Consider the following 20990-nt stretch of genomic DNA (forward strand, 5'->3'; position numbering starts at 1 on the left):
CGTGATTTACAGTTGCATTGTGTAACACCCACACTAAAGCTCTTATCTACACACACTCTCGACCACACACGGGTTCCTTTAGCTGCAGTATCTACTGCTGAACTCGAATGTTTACACACACTTGTACATTACATAGATAAAACATGTGCACACGTGATGATCAGCTTGTTTACCGTCTCTTTTCAAGGCCGCAGGCATTAATTCAGACTTGCCCAACACCGCCCACCTCTGCAAAGATAACATCCCAAATTCTTCTGGAATAGGATTCTATCAACTGGAATGAAATAGAACGCCTTTATTTATCATGTATACATATATACAGGTGTACAGTACAACAAAATTCTTTCTTTGCATATCCCAGTTTGGAAGCTGGGGTCATGGCACAGGGTCAGCCATTGTACGGCACCCCTGGAGCTGAAATGGTTAAGGGTCTTACTCAAAGGCCCAACAGTGGCTGCATAGCAGAGCTGGGATTCAAACTCTCAACCTTTCAACTGATAGCCCAAAGCTCTATTCACTAGGCTACCACTGTCCCTATTCCGAATTTAGCAATTCTCATCAATTCCCAGGATTCGGTCCACAGAGCATTCGTGTGTTCAGGAACTGATGTTGGACAAGAAGGCCTGGGTCACTACTGAGATTCCAATTCATTTTAAAACAGCCTCCACATTTCTGGAAAGGCTTTGGTCAGGTCAAGCACCTTCAGGTTCATCCCAAATGCGTTCAGGGGGGGTTTAGGTCTCATCAAACCATGTCTTTAAGAACCCTGCTTTGTGCATAGGGCAGAGATGTTCACAAGTCACAAAATACGAGTCTGAGTCAAGTCACGAGTCTTTAGGCTAGAGTCTGAGTCAAGTCACGAGTCAATATAATCTACACAAAACATATATTGGAAATGTAGTGTAGAAATAAACAAATAATATGTAAGTTCAGATAAACAACAACAACAGATTAGCGACTGTATTTTGCCGTTTTACTTAGTGCCTTTACTTTCCTAGTCATTGTGTAAATGAATGTAATTTCCGTAACAAGAAGGTACCAGTTAAAAGATTAAACTGATACGTTTTGTTTTCATTGCAAAAATCACAGGACAGCGGCCAAAATCCAAAACACAGCAAAAAAAATCATAACCACTGCTTACCTTAGCTTATGTTCTTCCAGATGCTATTACATTTATAACCGTGTGTCCCATTAGGAATAGAATACGTTATTTTGTAAATGTGCTTATAATTAAAAACCTCCAAACTGTCCCGGTTGTGAAGTAAAACACGAACTCAGTAAAACCGATGAAGCGTTTCATTGACACATCATCTGTGTGACGCAAACTGAATAAATGAAAATAAAAGCATTTCTTACTAAAAATTAAAGTCAGAAGGTCTGATTGGTTCAGAAAGCAGTTCTTACAACCATTAGCGCCAATTCTGTAGGAGCGTTTCATTCACACCAGCTGTTCCTGTGAAGTGCACTATGTAGGGTATTCCATAATGTTAACACATGCTGACTTTTGTTGTCATTTTTTGCGAGTCACGAGTCGAGTCCGAGTCATTTGAAACGAGTCCGAGCTGTGTGTGCGACCTATGTGCGACTCAGACTCAGACTCGAGTCCCCATCTCTGGCATGGGGGGGGGGGCGGCACGGTGGCTCGGTGGGTAGCACAGTCACCTCACAGCAGTCCTGGGTTCGATTCCCAGGTGGAGTGGTATGGGTCCTTTCTGTGTGGAGTTTGCATGTTCCTCCCGTGTCTGTTAAATTAAAATAAAAACTGAATTTAAAATGTCAGTTAACATTGTTGCATGGTTTCCTAATTCCTCTTTAGTGATTATGATCGACTACAGGTAATACATTATTTTGTGCCCATATAAATAGGGTTGGATAAGTATGAAACAATTGTAGTGCCAGTCCCAAGCCTGGATAAATAGGGAGGGTTGTGTCAGGAAGGGCATCCGGCGTAAAAACTGTGCCAAATCCCGCCAGCGACCCCTAAAGGGAAGAAGCCGGAAATGCCGACCCCGTAACCGAAAAACGGGACAAAAGGCTGAGGAACAAGGAACAAGAAGGATAAGTATGAAACAATGGGTCTGTCTGAAAACCTAGTGCTCTCTCTATATAGACGCATTTTACGCCATCCTACTTTTCTGAGAAGTAGGCATGTCTAAATTCTTAGATAACTTAAAATGCTCCTACTGAGTCACCTTACTTCTGAGTGATAATCTGACTGAATAACGAGGGAGCATCCAATGCTTTCTCAGCTCTGAAGGCAATCCCAGTATTCAATGCGGCAAAACTTTTCTCACAAAAATGTCAGATATGAGGAGCAACCAACGGAGTTCTTTATAAATGTAAGTGTACACGGAGGGAGACGTTAGCTGGCGTGCTAGCAGGTTGTGCTGTCTCAGCCCATTGGTTTGAATGGCCTGAGGCTAACTTTGTTAGCTTAATATGATAAAACTGTGGTGACGTAATCGCCGTAATCTCTGTATAAGTAGTGCGTCTAAATAATCTGTTTTATGAGTTCAATGTCTTATTAGAATCCTTTCTACTTAGGCAGCTGATCAGGTAGGCAGCAAGGCAGCTCACTATGTTTTCAGACAGACCCATAATCAGCACAAAACCTTATTTCACTGTACACAAGTTTTCCTTTAACTAGTGCACCTCTTTCTACGGGGGTTAATGTCCCTTTACCCCTCTAGAAGTCTAAATATAGCTATAAGTCAGCTCCTTTGGATGTCTCTTTCTTTTTGATGCCTGCCTGCTCTACAAAATTAGTATGAGTAACAGCTGGGCAGCAGACTCTGTCTTTCAACACAGCTGGACTATCATAACATTATCAAAGACCTGGAAGCGCACGGGATGAAGGGAAGCGGCGTTGGGCAGAATGTCTGAAACAGTAAAACAGAACCCAGATGTAATACAGAACACGGCGCTCGGGATTAAAAACAAACCATTTCTGGGAAAGCCTTTGCTGACGGACCGGAAAATGCTAAAGAGAAAAGGACACGCAACTGAGTCTGAGCCAGTGAGACAGTGAACTGGTGTCAAACAAGCTGTATGTCCTTCAGTAGACAGTCGAGCATGTTATTATTAAATATATAATTTTATCAGTAAAACTTCTACACAGCACTCAGTCATACTCACCAGTGTGTTTTTAATTATCTACTGTATTTAAAGGCTACTATCAGTCTAGGATAGATGGATAGATAGATATATGGATGATGGATTGATGGTTACATATATGGATGGATGGATAAATGGATGGATGGTGAAATACATGGATGGATGGATAAATGGATGGATGGTTAAATATATGGATGGATAAATGGATGGATGGTGAAATATATAGATGGATGGTTGTATAGTTAAATATATGAATGGATGGATGGATAGTTAATTATATGAATGTTTGTAGTTACATAGATCGTTACATAAATAGATGGATAGATGGTTACATATGTGGATGGATGGATGGATGTATAGTTAAATATATGGATGGATGATGGATGGATGGATGGATGGATGGATGGATGGATGGATGGATGGATGGATGGATGGTTAATTATATGGATGTTTGTATAGTTACATACATAGATCGTTACATATACAGTAGAAAGGGATGGATGGACATATAGTTGGATGGATGGATGGATGGATGGATAGATGGATGGATGGATGGATGAACATAGTTAAATATATGGATGGATAAATGGATGGATGGTTGTATAGTTAAATGGATGGATGGATGGATGGATGGATGGATGGATGGATGGATGGATGTATAGTTAAAAGGGATGAATGGATGGATGGACATATAGTTAAATGTATGGATGGATAAATGGATGGATGGTTGTATAGTTAAATGGATGAATGGATGGATGTATAGTTAAAAGGGATGGCTGGATGGATGGATATATAGTTAAATGTATGGATGGATAAATGGATGGATGGTTGTATAGTTAAATGGATGGATGTATGTATAGTTAAAAGGGATGGATGGATGAATGGACATATAGTTAAATGTATAGATGGATGGATGGTTGTATAGTTAAATGGATGGATGTATAGTTAAAAGGGATGGATGGATTGATGGATGTATAGTTAAAAGGGATGGATGGATGAATGGACATATAGTTAAATGTATGGATGGATAAATGGATGGATGGTTGTATAGTTAAATGGATGGATGGATGAATGGATGGATTAATATATGGATTGAATGATTAATATCGGACAGACAAATAGAAGGACTAACAGATGGACAGACAGACGGACAGATTGATATAGAATAAATGATAAAAATACCACAGCCTTTGTGCCAACTGTTAGAGAAGGCCCTTTCGATACCTAAAGTTACATAACTATAGAGATGATTTGACAACTTTGGAATGGTGGAACTTCAGTGACTTTCACAAAACCTTTGAATTGCAATGTTATTTGTGAGCCAAGTCTTCTTCTCCAACATCAGTGTCTGTCCTGACAAATACTGAATAGGCACAATGGTCTTATGGTCATGTATCCACATAGTTTTGGACATATAGAGTAGATGCAGTAGAAAAATTGATAGATTGTGGATAATGGATATGCAGGATGGATAGATGCATGAATAAATGACCAGGCATTATCACCCAGCATCACTGCTTTTCTGGTTGAATGTCATAATTGAGGTCATATTCTTAAATCCTGAAGAAGAAAGGCTGTTATAGCAGCAAATAGAGTCTAACTTTATATCATTACCCATGGCAGAATGTGTAACTAAATAATTAACTTACACTTAAAGCTCATGCTTTAAATCAGTCTACGATCTTTAAAATGTGCAGTAAACAGCGTTGAGTCACAGAGAAAGTAAAAGCGAGTATAAATTGAGAGGAAACCATAATGATTTCCCTAACTAACACTAATTAACTGACTCACTTATTGGAAATGTACACCAGTTTCTGCTAAGCTTTTCTTTATCATGAGTTTTATGGACTGACACGCTAACGTTAGCTATTAGCGATGATGTAGGACTGACCTCTGATCAGCAGATAGAAGGGAAAGTAAATAGAAACTTAGAAAAATAGGAGTGCTGAGGCAGGGTTAGTACAGTCCAGTAAAAGCAACACACACACACACACAACCTGTGTGTAATGAAGCAGTACTGCTGCCCAGTGAAGCTATGAATTATGGGATTCAGACTGTCTGCTGCTGAGTTTAGAGGTCAGGCTAAAGGTGGGTTAAGTGTACGATCAGGTGTTTGTGTGTATAATTATCAAATTAACGGATTTTCAGTGATTAGATTTCACCAGTCAGAGAGTTACAATTACAAACCACACACAGAGAGGCCAAACGAAATGTCCTACACAGAGCATTTGGACGTCTTTTATTAGCTCGTTACAGTCTGAATAATGTGTTTATTGTTATTTATTTATTATTCTTTACATACACACTGGGAGAGAAATCAGGGATGAAGGAATTACCCATTAGCTTTCATTTCTCATTTTCATATTTTGAATGGAGCTTGCTAAGTTGTTGATCGAAATGCAAGAGTAAAATATAATTGTTCATAAAGAATATATATATATAACAAAGAATCACAAAATCATACATGTATAGCATCAAATTTATTTCAACAACCATACTTTATCCTGGTCAGGGTCGTGGTGGGTCTGGTCTCACAGAATCACTGGGCTCAATGCAGTAACACACACCAGACAGAATTCCAATACATCACTGGGCCGGAGACACTACCCCCCCCCCCCTCCTTCCTTGACAGACATAGCCACTCATGTCTGTATGTAGACGTTCGACCAGTCGATAGCACCCCTGGGGATTCGAACCCTGGATTCCAGCACTAGTGGACCAGCATGATTTACTGCTCCGCCACCCGTGCGCAGCTTTCATTTTATTCATTAATTCATTTTCTTAACCGCTTATCCAATCATGGTGGCGGGGGGGGGGGGGGGGGGGGATTGCTGGAGCCTATCCGAGCTTTTCAATGGGCGCAAGGCACACAGAAACACCCTGGACATATATAGGGCAATTAAGTAGCTCCAATTAACTTGACTGCATGTTTTTGGACTGTGGGAGGAAACCGGAGTTCCCAGATGAAACCCACACAGACACTTGGAGAACATGCAAACTCTGCACAGAAAGGACCCGGACCGCCCCACCTGGGGATTGAACCCATGTAATGCGACCCACCGAGCCACCATGCCGCCGCTTTTATTTTATTCACAGTTAATTAAATTATTTTTTGTATTAAAATGTCAAATGTAGATGAAGGTTTTTTAATGTAGTTTAATAAATATTTCGATTTTCCATGAGGCCATACCTTGCATAATATCATGCACAGATTGCTTTTTTAGACTTTGGAAATACACCACTGCCTTATACTTTTAATAGGTATAGCCAAACTTACCCAATTACACAATAAACCTATACAAAGTGAAGAAGTTGTGTTTGTTTGTGTTCTAATGGTTGATTCATTCATTTATTATCTGTTTTACCACTGTTTTATCCGATTCAGGGTCATGGTGGGTCCAATTTACTGGGTGAAAGGTAGGAAACACCCTGGACAGGTCAGCAGTCCACCACAGGGCAAACACACACACACACACACACTTATTCACACACACACCTGAGCACCAGTGTGGGCAGTGATAGCAGAGTGGTTAAGGTACTGGACTGGTGATCATTAGATTGCTGGTTCAAGCCCCACCTTAGACAAGGTCCTTGACCCTCAATTGCTTGAATTGCATTCAGTGACAATTGTAAGTCGCTTTGGATAAAAGCATATGCTAAATGCTGGAAATGTAAATGTAAGAGGAAACCCACACAGACAAGGGGAGAACATGCAAACTCCACCTGGTAATCAAACTCGGGACCTTTACATTATTTTTTAAAAATATTTTTCTTTATGCATTTTCTCCCCTTTTTCTCCCTTTTTTTTAGCGCATCCAATTGCCCCATTGCGTCATGCTTCCTCTCCACCAATGCCGATCCCCGCTCTGATTGAGGAGAACAAAGCTAACCCATGCCCCCTCCGACACGTGGGCAGCATGTCGTATGCATCTTATCACCTACACTTTGACGAGTGCAGTGCAGCTTAGCTGCGTGTACAGAGGGACACACCCTAAGAGCACTCTCTTTTCATCTCTGTGCAGGCGCCATCAATCAGCCAGCAGAGGTCGTAATTGCACCAGTCATGAGAGAGAGACCCTACCCGGCTTAGTCCCGCCCATATGAACAACAGGCCAATCGTTGTTCATGTGGCCGCTCAGCCTCAGCTGGCAAGGCAGAGCTGAGATTCGATACGATGTATTCGAGATCCTAGCTCTGGTTCCAGAGTGTGTTTTTACCGCTGCGCCACCTGAGTGGCCAGACCTTTACATTATTCAATTAAAGAACATAATTCAGTTGCAGATCTCATAAGAACCCCATAACTTCGGTGTTCCTTAAAGGAGTATTTAAACATGTAATTTTAATTGTTTATATGAAATAACGATTATTGCTCTTCCTTCAGCGTGTTTATCTGCCCAGTAATGTTTCAAAACTGCAGGTTGAACAGTTGTGGTGGCTTCATGTGTTTTGTAGAAACATGTCAGCCCTCACCCGCCCAGACTGGCATCTCTGATATGATATAGGGAATCAGAATTAAGAAAATCTGGATAAAAAAGCACTATTTACACAATGAAATATAATGTAATGTATCATATAACCTGGCACATATAGCCATAAAGCCACTAAAGACACAAATCACATTACGTGATTATGACGGAGCTGGAAGCTTATCAGGCTCCAGCATAACAGCACCGTGATTGTATCGGAATTAAATCGTATAATTATGTTAATCATTACATTGTTTTATGTGTATAATTGCAGTAGGTAAATGCAGAACACTTCATCCACTTCCTTAAATACTTCAAACTTAATCTTCCACCCTGACATACCTGATCAAGTTCAGAGTGTTCAGGAGTGCCAGAGTGCCTGAGACGGGTGTGGTCAATGGGAGTTGGCGCCAGGCTTGGGCGCCTTTGTGTTAACCCTTGTAGAAATATATTACAGACACTATGTTAATAAGTCTCCACATTTACATTTTTGTTGTTACCAGGTGTAATAAACCAACCACTTTACAACTCAAACCTCACGGAAAATAGCGTTTTCATTTACAGCATTTAGCAGCCACCTACAGAAGAGCTTCCACAGTAAACATTTTCTTACTGTAGTACAAATAGGCACCAGTGTAAGAATACAAGTCTGCTGGTGCTAGTAAGAAAATACTTCCTCGAGTTCAGGTTGACGGATGAATAGTTATTGGACCCTATACCTAATGACCATTCATTGGACTCTATACTCTCAATAACAGTTTCTATTTTGTCACCTTCCACCTGTATAAGTGCAATACAAAGGTGCAATAACATATTGGTCCAACAATATTACTCATATTATACATGTATATATTTTATTCATAATAATATATATAACAAACAAAGTACATTACAGTGGTATCCTGAAACTCAGCATCAGTTGGTTCTGGGAGTGGTGTCGAGTTTAAAAGACGTTGAGTTGCCATGGTGATGGTGGACGCTGGCGCATTTGGCTGCCGCTACCGTTACCGTATTTTACCGTATTTTATTGTATTTTTATCGTTTTTCGTTTTCATCTTTTTACACACCTTGTGGATCTATTTCTTTTAAGTTACTTTTGATACTTTTATTTGTGCTTTTGATACTTTTTGTTCTTTCTACTGTACATCGCGTCTGCGGCCGGTGGTGAACGGTGGGTGAGTTTTCCTGGGATCGGCACGATGTTGAACTATTCCGTTGACCAGCTGAGGAAGTTCAACAACTGCACTACTCCATCGTGTATTTCAGTCATCAAACAGCTTGGACTCCTTCGCCGGCCTCGTTATATTCACAGGGGCTCCCGGAGAAAGCTTGTTTATCTTCGAAACGGTAACGCTATTCCATCCTTCTGGTCAGCCGTGCGCACTGTCGCTCCGCAAACACGTCATCAGAGCGCTGCTGCCTTGCACACCAGTAGCGGTGTAGTCTCCATGACAACGCTGTCCACGGAGTGGGATGGGAAACGCGGAGTGGACTTAGCAAATCTCCGTTCTCTTCCTCGTTCCTCACAGCCAACTACACAACAATACCACTTGAAAATGGCATTGCTTAATGTTCGTTCACTCAACACAAAAAGTACTGTACTCAGTGAATTTATATCTGACAGTGAACTAGACTTTTTCTGTCTCACTGAAACTTGGCATAAACCCTTGGATTATTTTACGTTAAATCAGACCACGCCAATGGGATACTCGTATATTGATGAACCTCGTATGGAAGGGCGAGGTGGTGGTGTTGCTGCAGTCTATAGGGATGATATTAAAATAACCACTTTGTCTTTTCCTGCTGCTCTTTCTTTTGAACACCTGGCTTTCAAGTTGTCAGGGCCTACTCCTCTGGTCACTGCTGTAGTTTATCGTCCGCCAAAGCCAAACGCTTCCTTTCTCTCTGATTTTTCAGATTTTTTAACCCAGCTTAGTGCCCTCTCATCCTCTGTACTGCTTATGGGTGATTTTAACATCCATATTGATGACAACAACTGTAAATTTGCCAGGGAATTTTTGGAATTGTTACAGTGTTTTAATTTCACACAACATATACATTTTCCAACTCATAAAAAAGGTCATACTCTTGACCTTGTCTGCTCTACTGGTGTCCTAGTTCATCAGCCGTCCAGCCATGACCTTACTGTCTCTGATCATTTGACAATCATCATGGACATTGAGGTCACTAGGCCCATCACTAGAGCTAAACGTAAAATATCCTTCAGGAATCTTCAATATATCTCTCCCTCTGCTTTCTCAGATTCTCTTGTTAAAAAGATGTCTGTCTGTCCTGTACTGTCTAGTAATTCATCTGACCTTGTCGATTACTATAATGACATACTCGCCTCATGTCTTGATGAGCTGGCTCCTTTGAGAACCAAATTTGTTTCATTTAGTCATTCCGCACCATGGTACACAATTGAGCTTCACCAAATGAAATCCCGTAAACGCCAGCTTGAAAGACTTTATAAGAAAACCGGTCTAACAGTACATTATCAGATTTATTCTGATTATCTTCAACATTACAAAGACGCTCTTACGGCAGCCCGATCCACTTACTATTCCGAACTCATACATGCTGGATCAACAAATCCTAAGACTCTCTTTTCCACAATAAATAAACTTCTCAAACCAGTTGACAATACTACCAATTCCTTTACAGTTGACAAGTGTAACTCTTACCTCTCATTTTTTCAAACAAAAGTTGAGAATATCCACAATTTTCTGACAGTTTCCCCTGTCATCTCTGTTTCTCCGCCTATCTCATCTCAATTTATTACCCAGCCTCTGTCTCAGTTCTCACCTGTGTCTCTTTTGGACCTATCTGAGATCTTAACAGGGATGCGAAGCTCCACTTGTGTTTTGGATCCTGCTCCATCAAAACTTGTTAAGGGTTGTTTTCCAGTTATCTCATCACTTATCACAGAGATAATCAATTCCTCTCTTAGTTCTGGCTCAGTCCCTCAATCACTCAAATTGGCTGCTGTTACTCCCATACTTAAAAAACCTGGACTTGACTCTAACATTATGAGTAACTTTCGGCCCATTTCCAATCTTCCATTTCTGTCGAAAATACTGGAACGTGTTGTTGCCTCACAGCTCAAAGATCACCTAAATTCCAATAATCTATTTGAATCATTTCAGTCTGGTTTCCGCCCCCAGCACAGCACTGAGTCAGCCCTCCTCAAAGTCACAAATGACCTTCTTCTTTCCTCAGACTCTGGACAAATTAATATTCTCGTCCTCCTTGATCTTACTGCAGCTTTTGACACCATTAATCACTCCATTCTTCTGTCCCGCCTTGAATCCTCTGTCAACATCACTGGTACTGCCCTTTTGTGGTTAAGGTCATATCTCGTAAACAGACAACAGTTTGTTAATATCAACAATTGTAGTTCTGCCATTGCTCCACTGTCCCAAGGCGTTCCCCAAGGCTCAGTGTTAGGTCCCCTTTTGTTTATTCTTTATATGCTCCCCCTTGGTGACATCATACGTCGGCATGGTTTACATTTCCACTGCTATGCTGATGATATTCAGCTTTACATCTCCTCCAAATCCATTAATACTGAACTTCACTCCACTCTGACAAATTGCATCACTGAAATGAAATTGTGGATGAAAGCTAATTTCCTCAAATTAAACTGTGAAAAATCAGATATGATCATTGTAGGTCCTACATCCCTGGCAAAAACCACAAAAAATTTTCAAATTACCATTGATAATGACACTTTGTCTCCGTCTTCTAACATCCGAAATCTTGGTGTAATTTTTGATAGCAACCTCTCTTTTGACCGCCATGTAAATCACATCACCAAAACTGCTTTCTTTCATCTAAAAAACATAGCACGTCTACGTCCATCACTCTCCTTTTCTGCCGCCGAAACCTTGATTCATGCTTTTATTACATCCAGAATTGATTATTGCAATAGCATCCTTTATGGTACATCTAACAAAATCCTAAAAAAACTTCAGTATATCCAGAATTCAGCTGCTCGCCTCCTTACTCATACTCGCTCCCGTGATCATATTACACCTGTTCTACAAAAACTTCATTGGCTTCCCGTTGCTCAACGCATTCAATTCAAAATTCTTCTATTCACTCACAAAGCTCTCCATAATCAGGCCCCATCCTACCTCACCGACCTGCTCCATCAGCACATTCCCTCCCGTAGCCTTCGCTCTTCTGAGGCTAACCTACTGTCCATACCCTCTAGGACCAAGCACCGGACCTGGGGTGACAGGGCCTTTTCCATAGCTGCTCCATCTTTATGGAATGCTCTCCCCAAACACCTACGAGATTGTCCTGACCTGTCCAAATTCAAGTCACTTCTCAAAACTCATCTATTCAATATGGCATTTAACTTGTAACAACACGAAATAAATGCTTTTATTTTTGCTATTCTTTTTAATAGTTTTTATACTTAGATCACGACAGAAATGTGAAGTCCTAGATCCTAAAACTTGTAAAGTTTTCAGTTTCCTGATTGCATGTAAATCTGTCCTGTTTCTGTCTAATTTTAAGAAATTGTTCTATATTTGTTGTTCTCTCTCATAATTTAGCTAATTTTTAATGAACTGTCTTATGCTGCTCTCTTTGTTTTTATCTTAATTATTCTTGATGTTGATGTACTATTTTGATTTTGTACTATGATTTGTATGGTGTATGTACGTATTTGTTTTGATTATTTGTCTTATGTAAAGCGTCTTTGAGTATCTTGAAAAGCGCTATATAAATAAAATGTATTATTATTATTATTATTAAGGTATTTTTTCCCAATAGAATGTTTGGGAAACCTGTTATTGTGTTCCATGGTTCCGTTGAACAGGCAAATGTAAAATAATGGGGTTGTTTTTGACACTTATACACTGAAAATAACACAAATATAATATAAAAACACTGAAATGCAATTAAAAACAGTTACATACAATAAAACCTGCCCTTTATCTTTACTTTTTTAATTGTTTCCTTATGCTTCTTAATTGTGGAGATGCTTGATCTTGGAATACCATATTCTGTTCAGTAAAGGGGCATTCACATGAGAAGTGACACAATAGCTTTTGGGCTGCTGCAATGCTGTGAGGTGCACATAGCTTAACGTGACTTTTGGTACTAAAATAACGAGTGAGGAATTTCATTAGTGGAGAGAACTTATGCGCAGTAATAATTAAGAAAAGTTTAGTGTTTCTATGTCATTCTTTTAATACATTGTCACATTAAGCTTTTTTTTTTATCGATAAGCTTTTGAGACTCTCAGAGAAGCTGATTCTCACAATTACTCAGAATCTCCAGCTGTAACACAAGTTTAAAAGTGAAACAGTGAGGAAAATCCAGATAAACACAGATACACATTGAGCTTTCCGAGTGGATTTGATGATTATTCCACACAAATGCAGATTTGTCTCATATTCACACTTTGATCCACTCGGAAAGCTCAAGGTTTAAGGGTCAAAATTACAGAGTTTAAGGGTAAAAATGTCTCGATGCAGGGTGTCGAGTATCAAACATTTCGAGTTTAGGGAACATCGATTTACAAGGTACCACTGTACTTGTTTTTGAAAGGGACCCTTTAGTGTAAATAACTACTCACTATGTGTGCAACTTGTCTGGCAGCTTCTAAGTCTGTATTTTATTTTTACATTTTTATGGTTTTTCTAAGTTGTCTTTCATTTCTGTTCTTTACCACCCTTCTTCTTTTGTACTACTGCAACAAGGTAATTTCCCTAAGGGAATGAATAGTCTTATCTGATCATTTTATCTTATGGATCAAGATGAGCTAGACTAATGGCTCAAAGGGAAAGTGGTACAGAGAGGGGTTTTATGAGTTTTCTAGGGCAGTGGTCTCCAACCACCGGGCCACAGGCTGGTATCGGTCCATGAGTCATTTATTACCGGGCCACACAGAAAGAATAAATAATTTATTTTTGTTCTGTTTTATTGACACTGAAATAAGTTTTATTAAAAAAAAAAAAAACAGATTCTGTTTTTAATAACATCCGTGTGTTCCTCTGGACGTGATGTACCTATTTCAGTCAAGTCGTATAATTTTATTTTAAATCCTCCCTCCCCCGCCGGTCTGTGAAATAATATCTTATATGAATCTTCTTGTATCTTCTTAAGGTCCCCTTGGCACGCACGAAATTAGGGAAACAGGCTTTTAATTACGCAGCACCATCAGACTGGAATATACTGCAGAATGTTTTAAAATTGCAGGATTTGGTGAATTTAAGTCATTTTAAAAACATGTTGTTGAATATGGACATAGGTAAAACGGTTTGTAATTGTTTTAAATGATCATTGTATTGTCAATATTATGTATTCATGTTTGTCGTATGTTGTTTGTGTAGGTGTAACTATGTACTATGTTGCTGCTTATCTTGGCCAGGACTCTCCTGCAAATGAGATTGTAAATCTCAGTGAGATTAATTTTCCTGGTTAAATAAAATAAAAAAAAATAAAAAAATAATAAAACCGGTCCGTGGTGCAAAAAAGGTTGAAGACTGCTGTTCGAGGGTAGGTTGGCTTTGTAGCCAAGCATAATTGTTTTGAACTGAATGCGAGCAGCTACAGGAAGCCAGTGAGGACAGAGCTACAATGGCAATGTTTAGGTTGGTTGAAAACCAGGCAGGCAGCTGCATTTGGAATCATTTGCAGGGATCTGATAGTGGACAGGGGAGCACATGCCAAGAGGGTGGTACAGTAGTCCAGCCTCAGAATGATGGACAATGAAAGACTGGACAAGAATCTGAGTGGCTTCCAAACAGAGAACTGGTAAGAATCATGAGTTGAGAGGGACTGGCTATTCAGGACAACACCAAGGTTTTGTACATTGTCACATGGTTTGATCATTAAGTCATTGAGAGAAATGACTACTGTATCTTGGCTTGGAGACAGAACTTCAGGGGTTAAGTTTTATATGATGAGCTGATATCCACAGTGAGATATCTGTCAGACATGTGAGATGTAAGCTGATACCTGGGTGTCTGAAGGAGGGGAATAAAGGATGAGCTGAGTATCATCAGCATAGGCATGGTAAGAGAAGCCATGGGAAGATTTTACCTTACCAAGATAGTAAGTGTACAAAATCCTGTGGTACTCAAGATGAAGGTTTGGGGATCTACATGCCCTCTATGATACCTGGTAAGAACGCCCTCACAGGTAGGAGGCCATCCGCTCCACTGCTATGCTAAGAGGGTGGACAGGAGAGTGCTGTGATTTACATGGCAAATAATATATTTGGTAAAATATATTAAAAATGGCCAACCAATAACAACTGGTGGCTGTAGTGAAACCACATAAGATACAAGTCCTTTATTGATCCCAGTGGGGGGAATTCAAGTAAACTATACCAACTAATATGGTGACTTATATACCTACACCCAATATCGACACAGAATGCAGAGTTGTGGATATGTGTGTGTGTGTGTGTGTGTGTGTGTGTGTGTGTGTATATATATATATATATATATATATATATATATATATATATATATATATATGTATGGATGTATGGATGTATATACTGTATATATATATACAGTATATACAGTATATACACACACACATATATATATATATATATATATATATATATACATATGTGTGTGTGTGTGTGTGTGTGTATGAGCGCATATTCTATTTTATATCTTAACTTAAATTTTTCTATATATCTTAAAAGAAAAGAAAATACTTCTGTTGTGTACATTACGTTTTCTTATGTTCTTTAGTACTAAATGTGATCAGGCATTTATAAAAAAGCACTTCACTGCTAGTGTGATTCACTGTACAGTAGAGTTGACAGTATGTAAGCACACACTACCTCTCAGCTTCAGCTTTCCCTATTTATGCATCAACTTATTATGATATAAAATACATAGTGATATTGAGAATAGTGAGAATAGTGATAAAATTTTAATAAAAGACAATATTTAAAAGATGTAGTAAAACGAAGGATATATGTGTGTGTTTTTTATATGATATTACATCAAATGCCCTAAAAAATTTAAATTAAAGGGCAATCAGGATAGTATCATTAGGTGGCTGTAGCTGAAAAAGACGAGTTCTAAGTTGTGTTTGAGGTAACAAACGGAGGTGCACACATGGAGATGGAGAGGAAAAGTGCTCCATAGATCTGGTTCAGCCTCACTAAAATCTAAAAGCTCTATTCGCTGTGGTGTATAGCCTAGAAGAATAGAGATGGATGTCAGAGGGGTCGGAGAGTGCATGCAGGTGAGTATATATGAAGGAAATTGGATAAAGTGACGGAACCAGAGCATGCAGGGCTTCAAAAATGTGGACAAGACGTGTTTTTGTGGTCTTGTGTTCTGCACATATTGCAACCTGACCTGTTCAAACTCCTAGCCATAATATAGAGAATTACATTTCAATAGTCTCAAGGACAGAAAATCACTGTAAAATGGAAAAGAGAGGGACGGCTGCCATGTTCCTAAGGTGAAATAAAACTAGTTATAACACATTATTCAATTTTAGGCTAAACATTACATATATATAATGAAACTTGATATATATAAAATGAAACTGATATATATGAAATGAAACTCGATGTATATAAAATGAAACTAGATATATATGGAATGAAAACTGATATATACACAATGAAACTTGATATACAGTATATTATATCATATAATATACATATAATAAAACTTGATATATATAAAATGGAACTTGATATATATAAAATCAAACTCGATATATGTGGGTAGATACATATACTGTATATACTATCCTATCTATCTATCTATCTATATGTCTGTCTGACTGACTGACTGTCTGCCTGTATGTCTGTCTGTCTATCTGTGCGGTACTACGTTGTGCCCAGTGATTCCAGGAAAAACAGAACCACTGTGACCCAGACCAGGATAAATTAGTGGTAAAAATGTGAAAATGAAATGAGTAAAATATGTCAGATAAATTTTAAGTCATTAACTGATGATATTAAGAAAACCTTAGTGGATAATTTATATATAACATGACATTTCATTCAAATTTTAAATATGTATTGACTCCCAACATCTTAATAAATAGATTGTTCCTTTGTCATTTGCATATAATGTTTATTGTTTTTTTTGTTTTTAAATCTGTAAAAGTTAAGTCTTGCATCTTTAAGCACTCGAAACAAGAGAAAATTTCAGACTATATTGTCAAAGAAGTGACCGCTGAATCCTGGTTAAAGACAGGGAAGAGTTGTTTGAGTATTTAGATTCTTTAGCCACATTTCTAACAAAGCACTACAGCAGCAGGTCAGCAGGGAACACATGTAAAACCACTGAATTCAGCAACTTTGTGTGTGTGTGTGTGTGTGTGTGTGTGTGTCATTATGGGTTTGACAATGGCAGTGTATCATGTTGCCCAAGCGCCTGTGCCCACCTGGTGTTTTCAGGCATTATGAAGAGGCCGTAATAATAGGGACGCATGGTGAGCCGCTTCAAGAAGAGCAACAGATGAACAAGTGAAGCTAGGTGAGTCACCTCTCCCTGCCCATGTGTTGCTACCATGTGGGTGAGGAGGTGTGTGTGTGTGTGTTTGTGAGAGATTGGCAGGTTGGAGATTGGCATTTACTCACTGCTACCACAGACCCACAGAGTTAACAAGGCTTGTTTCTGTTACACAAACAGAGAAAAGCACAGGCAGGTGATCCCACATCGCGAGAGCAGTATGAGCAATATAATCAGTGATAACCCAGTAACCCAGGAAAAAGAGATAAACTGGAGATGAAATACAGGGTAACTCAATCGCCACTTGCACCAGCTACTCGATTCACCAGCGAGTAACGACCCAAGCTCTCAAGATCAGAAAAAGAGACACCACATTTCTAGAAACCAGATTAAAATGACACCAGCTAAAGGACCAAGAGGAGAAACCAGGCAGGTCATCAAGTCCTTCAGCCCGGCAGAGCAGCATGACCAACCAACATGAGGACAGGAACCCAGTGCTAGACAGACAGATAGACACAGACAGACACACAGACAGATAGATAGAGCAATAGATAGATAGACAGACAGACTGACTGACTGACTGACTGATAGATAGACAGACAGACAGATAGATAGACACAGACAGACTGACAGACAGACAGATAGATAGACACAGACAGACATACATACAGACAGACATACAGACAGACACACAGACAGACAGACAGACAGACAGATAGATAGACAGATAGATAGATAGATAGATAGATAGATAGATAGATAGATAGATAGATAGATAGATAGACAGACAGACAGACAGACAGACAGACAGACAGACAGACAGACAGACAGACAGACAGACAGACAGACATATAGTATGGTGAACTATCTATTATGGGAAATGAAGTGTTTATCTACCTGGGGTAGTCTGGATATACACAGCGTTCTGTATGCTACTTTTCTTAACAAAACTTTATTAAACTGCAATAATAGTGCTCCATGTCTCGGTTTGAGTTCTTTTTTACATGTTAAGGACATAACAGACAGACAGACAGACAGACAGACAGACAGACAGACAGACAGACAGACAGACAAGGAACCCTGTTTTAGCCATTGTCTCTCCTTTATAGACACACAGTCAATGCAGTGTCCATGCAGGAGACCGGCTGGCTGATAGCAAAGCTGCTTGTTTTTGATGGTAGATTAGGCCTGGCTGTGTTCAGTTAGCTAAACTGTCTTACTGATTAAATTTGGTAATCTGGTAGAAAAAATAATCATTACTGATGTGTGTGTTGGACAACTTTGTCCATTAAAAACAGTTTTTGTTCAAAAGTCTAAAATAATAACTAAACGATTGTGTTGTGTTTAATGTGTGTGTGTGTGACTGTGTGTGCTCGAGGGGGATTCTCATGGGTTTGTTTATTTTTTCTCTCACCACCACCATTAGTGTATCAAAGCGAGTATTATGTACTGTGGTTTGTTACAGACTTTGATTAACGTTTACTTTCATCTTGCTTTAAATCCTTCTGCGGTTGCAGCTATATACGTTTGTCATGCTGCGCTCTCTCATCTGGCCTTGCGTTATATCAGATAAAGTAAAATCCTCCTAAATGAGGCACACGTTTCCCTTCTTTTTAAGTTGGGACCAGGCACCTGTGCTGTTCGTGAGTCGCCAGATGATGTTTAGCTGCCAACACGCTGTAAACTTTTAATGACCGGGTGGACCCATCATGCGCATCTGGATGTTTCTGCACCTTGTGCTCGTTACGCAAGATATTTTCTTATCACGAACTCGCCCATGGCAAAGTAATCAATCCCGTACCTGACCTACGTGTGGGATGTCAGTCATTTTAACCGGCCACGCCTTACCGTGCTCGGAACACACCTGTAGCCGACGTGAGCTCATGTCTGAAATCGTGGTGTTTATAACATCAGCGCAGGGTTTTCCCCCGATACGGCGTGTTTGTGTCGTGCTCTGGCAGTTCCTACGCTCGGGCAAATTCCCGCGCTCGGTGCTCAGGCGTGGCTTCGCATAGCCTGCATTCTTCATGCTGCAACCACATGCGCTTGTCTCATCCAAAACCACAAATTCCATTCGTGAACGGACGCGGAGAGACAATCAAAGAGCGAAATGAATCTGCCTGCTGTTTAAGGACGTCTATCAGGCTTCATCATGACGGAAGCAGCTGCCCAGCTCTTTCCTACATCACGTCCTATAGGTTCTCATTACTGTTCAAATCTTAGCAAGTTCTGTTTATGTCCTACAAACACTGTGGGTGTGTTTGAAAACCTAGGGAGCTGCCTTGCTGTTTTACTGCCTACATAGGCAGCTGCCTCAGTAGAGAGGATTCTAATAAGTCAATGACTTATAAGGCATATTATTCGAACGCACTACTCAGACAGCAATTCTGTCAGTTTTCGCTAACACCGTTAGCTGCATGCCATTAAAACCAATGGCATAAGGTGGCACAACGCCCTAGCATGTCAACTAACATCTCCCTTCGTGTACCGAAAATGGTGAAATTCGGTAAACAATAATAATAAATTTGGTTCAATAATAATTTATTTACGTTTGAAAATAACTCGTTTCTCCGCATCGTACTCCATGTTTTTTTTATTTTTCTGTGAAAAAAGTTGTGCCACAATGGATGCTGGGACTGCCTTTACCGCTAAGGCAGCATCGGATTCTCACTCGCTCTTGAGTCAAAATAGTGTTGAAATTTTAAGGTACCTTACTAGACAGCATATTAAGGCATCTATGATTTCAAACAGATTACTTCTCGGGAGTGTGCGTATGATGACGTAAAATGCTGTCTATGTAGAGAGCACACCAGGTTTTTGAACACACCCTATGTCTGGAAATGTTGGGTGCATTTTTTAAGAATATGTGATTGATTAACCATCAAACATGGTGCAAAATAAGTGAGGAAAATTTATATAATGTTCGAGTTACACGATTTTGAAGCGTCCTACAATAAAAAGGTGAATTGGGGATCCTGGTTAGATATAAAAGGAAACACCACAAGTCGTTATAAGCAATGATGGATTGTGGCTCCATCATTGTTGATATGAACATGCTAAAGCTATCGATTCTAAACTCTTATTCATGGCTTATGCCAGGGGTTTTCAACCTTTTTGGATGCGCGCCCCCTTTCGTGTGTCAACCTTGAACTCGCCCCCGCCCCATCAGCCCTCGTCCATCAACCCTTGCCCAGAAACCATTGCGAAAGCACTTGACAAGCTAAAATACCATAATAATCATTGAGCTCATCATACATCCAATGCAATTATGCTCGTTTTAATATTTACTTATCTAAATATAATACAACCCTATCTTATTCAATGGAGGGGATGAGCCTGTTTCTGCGAGCACCTATAAAATAAATAAAAATACACAAGTTTATAACTCTCCTTTATATTTGTTTCCATGTATTTACACCTTAAGTTCGGCTGTCATCCAGTCATCACTGATAATGTATATATTTCATTATCAGAGATCATCAAGATACTTTTACTTTTTTATTTAATTATACTATACACCGATCAGCCACAACATTAAAACCACCTCCTTGTTTTAACACTCACTGTCCATTTGATCAGCTCCACTTACCATATAAAAACAATTTGAAGTTCTACAATTACTGACTGTAGTCCATCTGTTTCTCTACATGCTGTTTTAACCTGCTTTCACCCTGTTCCTCAATAGTCAGGACCCCCACAGGACCACCACAGAGCAGGTATTATTTGGGTGGTGGATGATTCTCAGCACTGCAGTGACACTGACATGGTGGTGGTGTGTTAGTGTGTGTTGTGCTGGTATGAGTGAATCAGACACAGCAGTGCTGCTGGAGTTTTTAAATACCGTGTCCACTCACGGTCCACTCTATTAGACACTCCTACCTAGTTAGTCCACCTTGTAGATGTAAAGTCAGAGATGATCGCTCATCTATTGCTGCTGTTTGAGTTGGTCATC

This window comes from Trichomycterus rosablanca, chromosome 2, assembly GCF_030014385.1.
Source record: "Trichomycterus rosablanca isolate fTriRos1 chromosome 2, fTriRos1.hap1, whole genome shotgun sequence".
Lineage (NCBI taxonomy): Eukaryota > Metazoa > Chordata > Actinopteri > Siluriformes > Trichomycteridae > Trichomycterus > Trichomycterus rosablanca.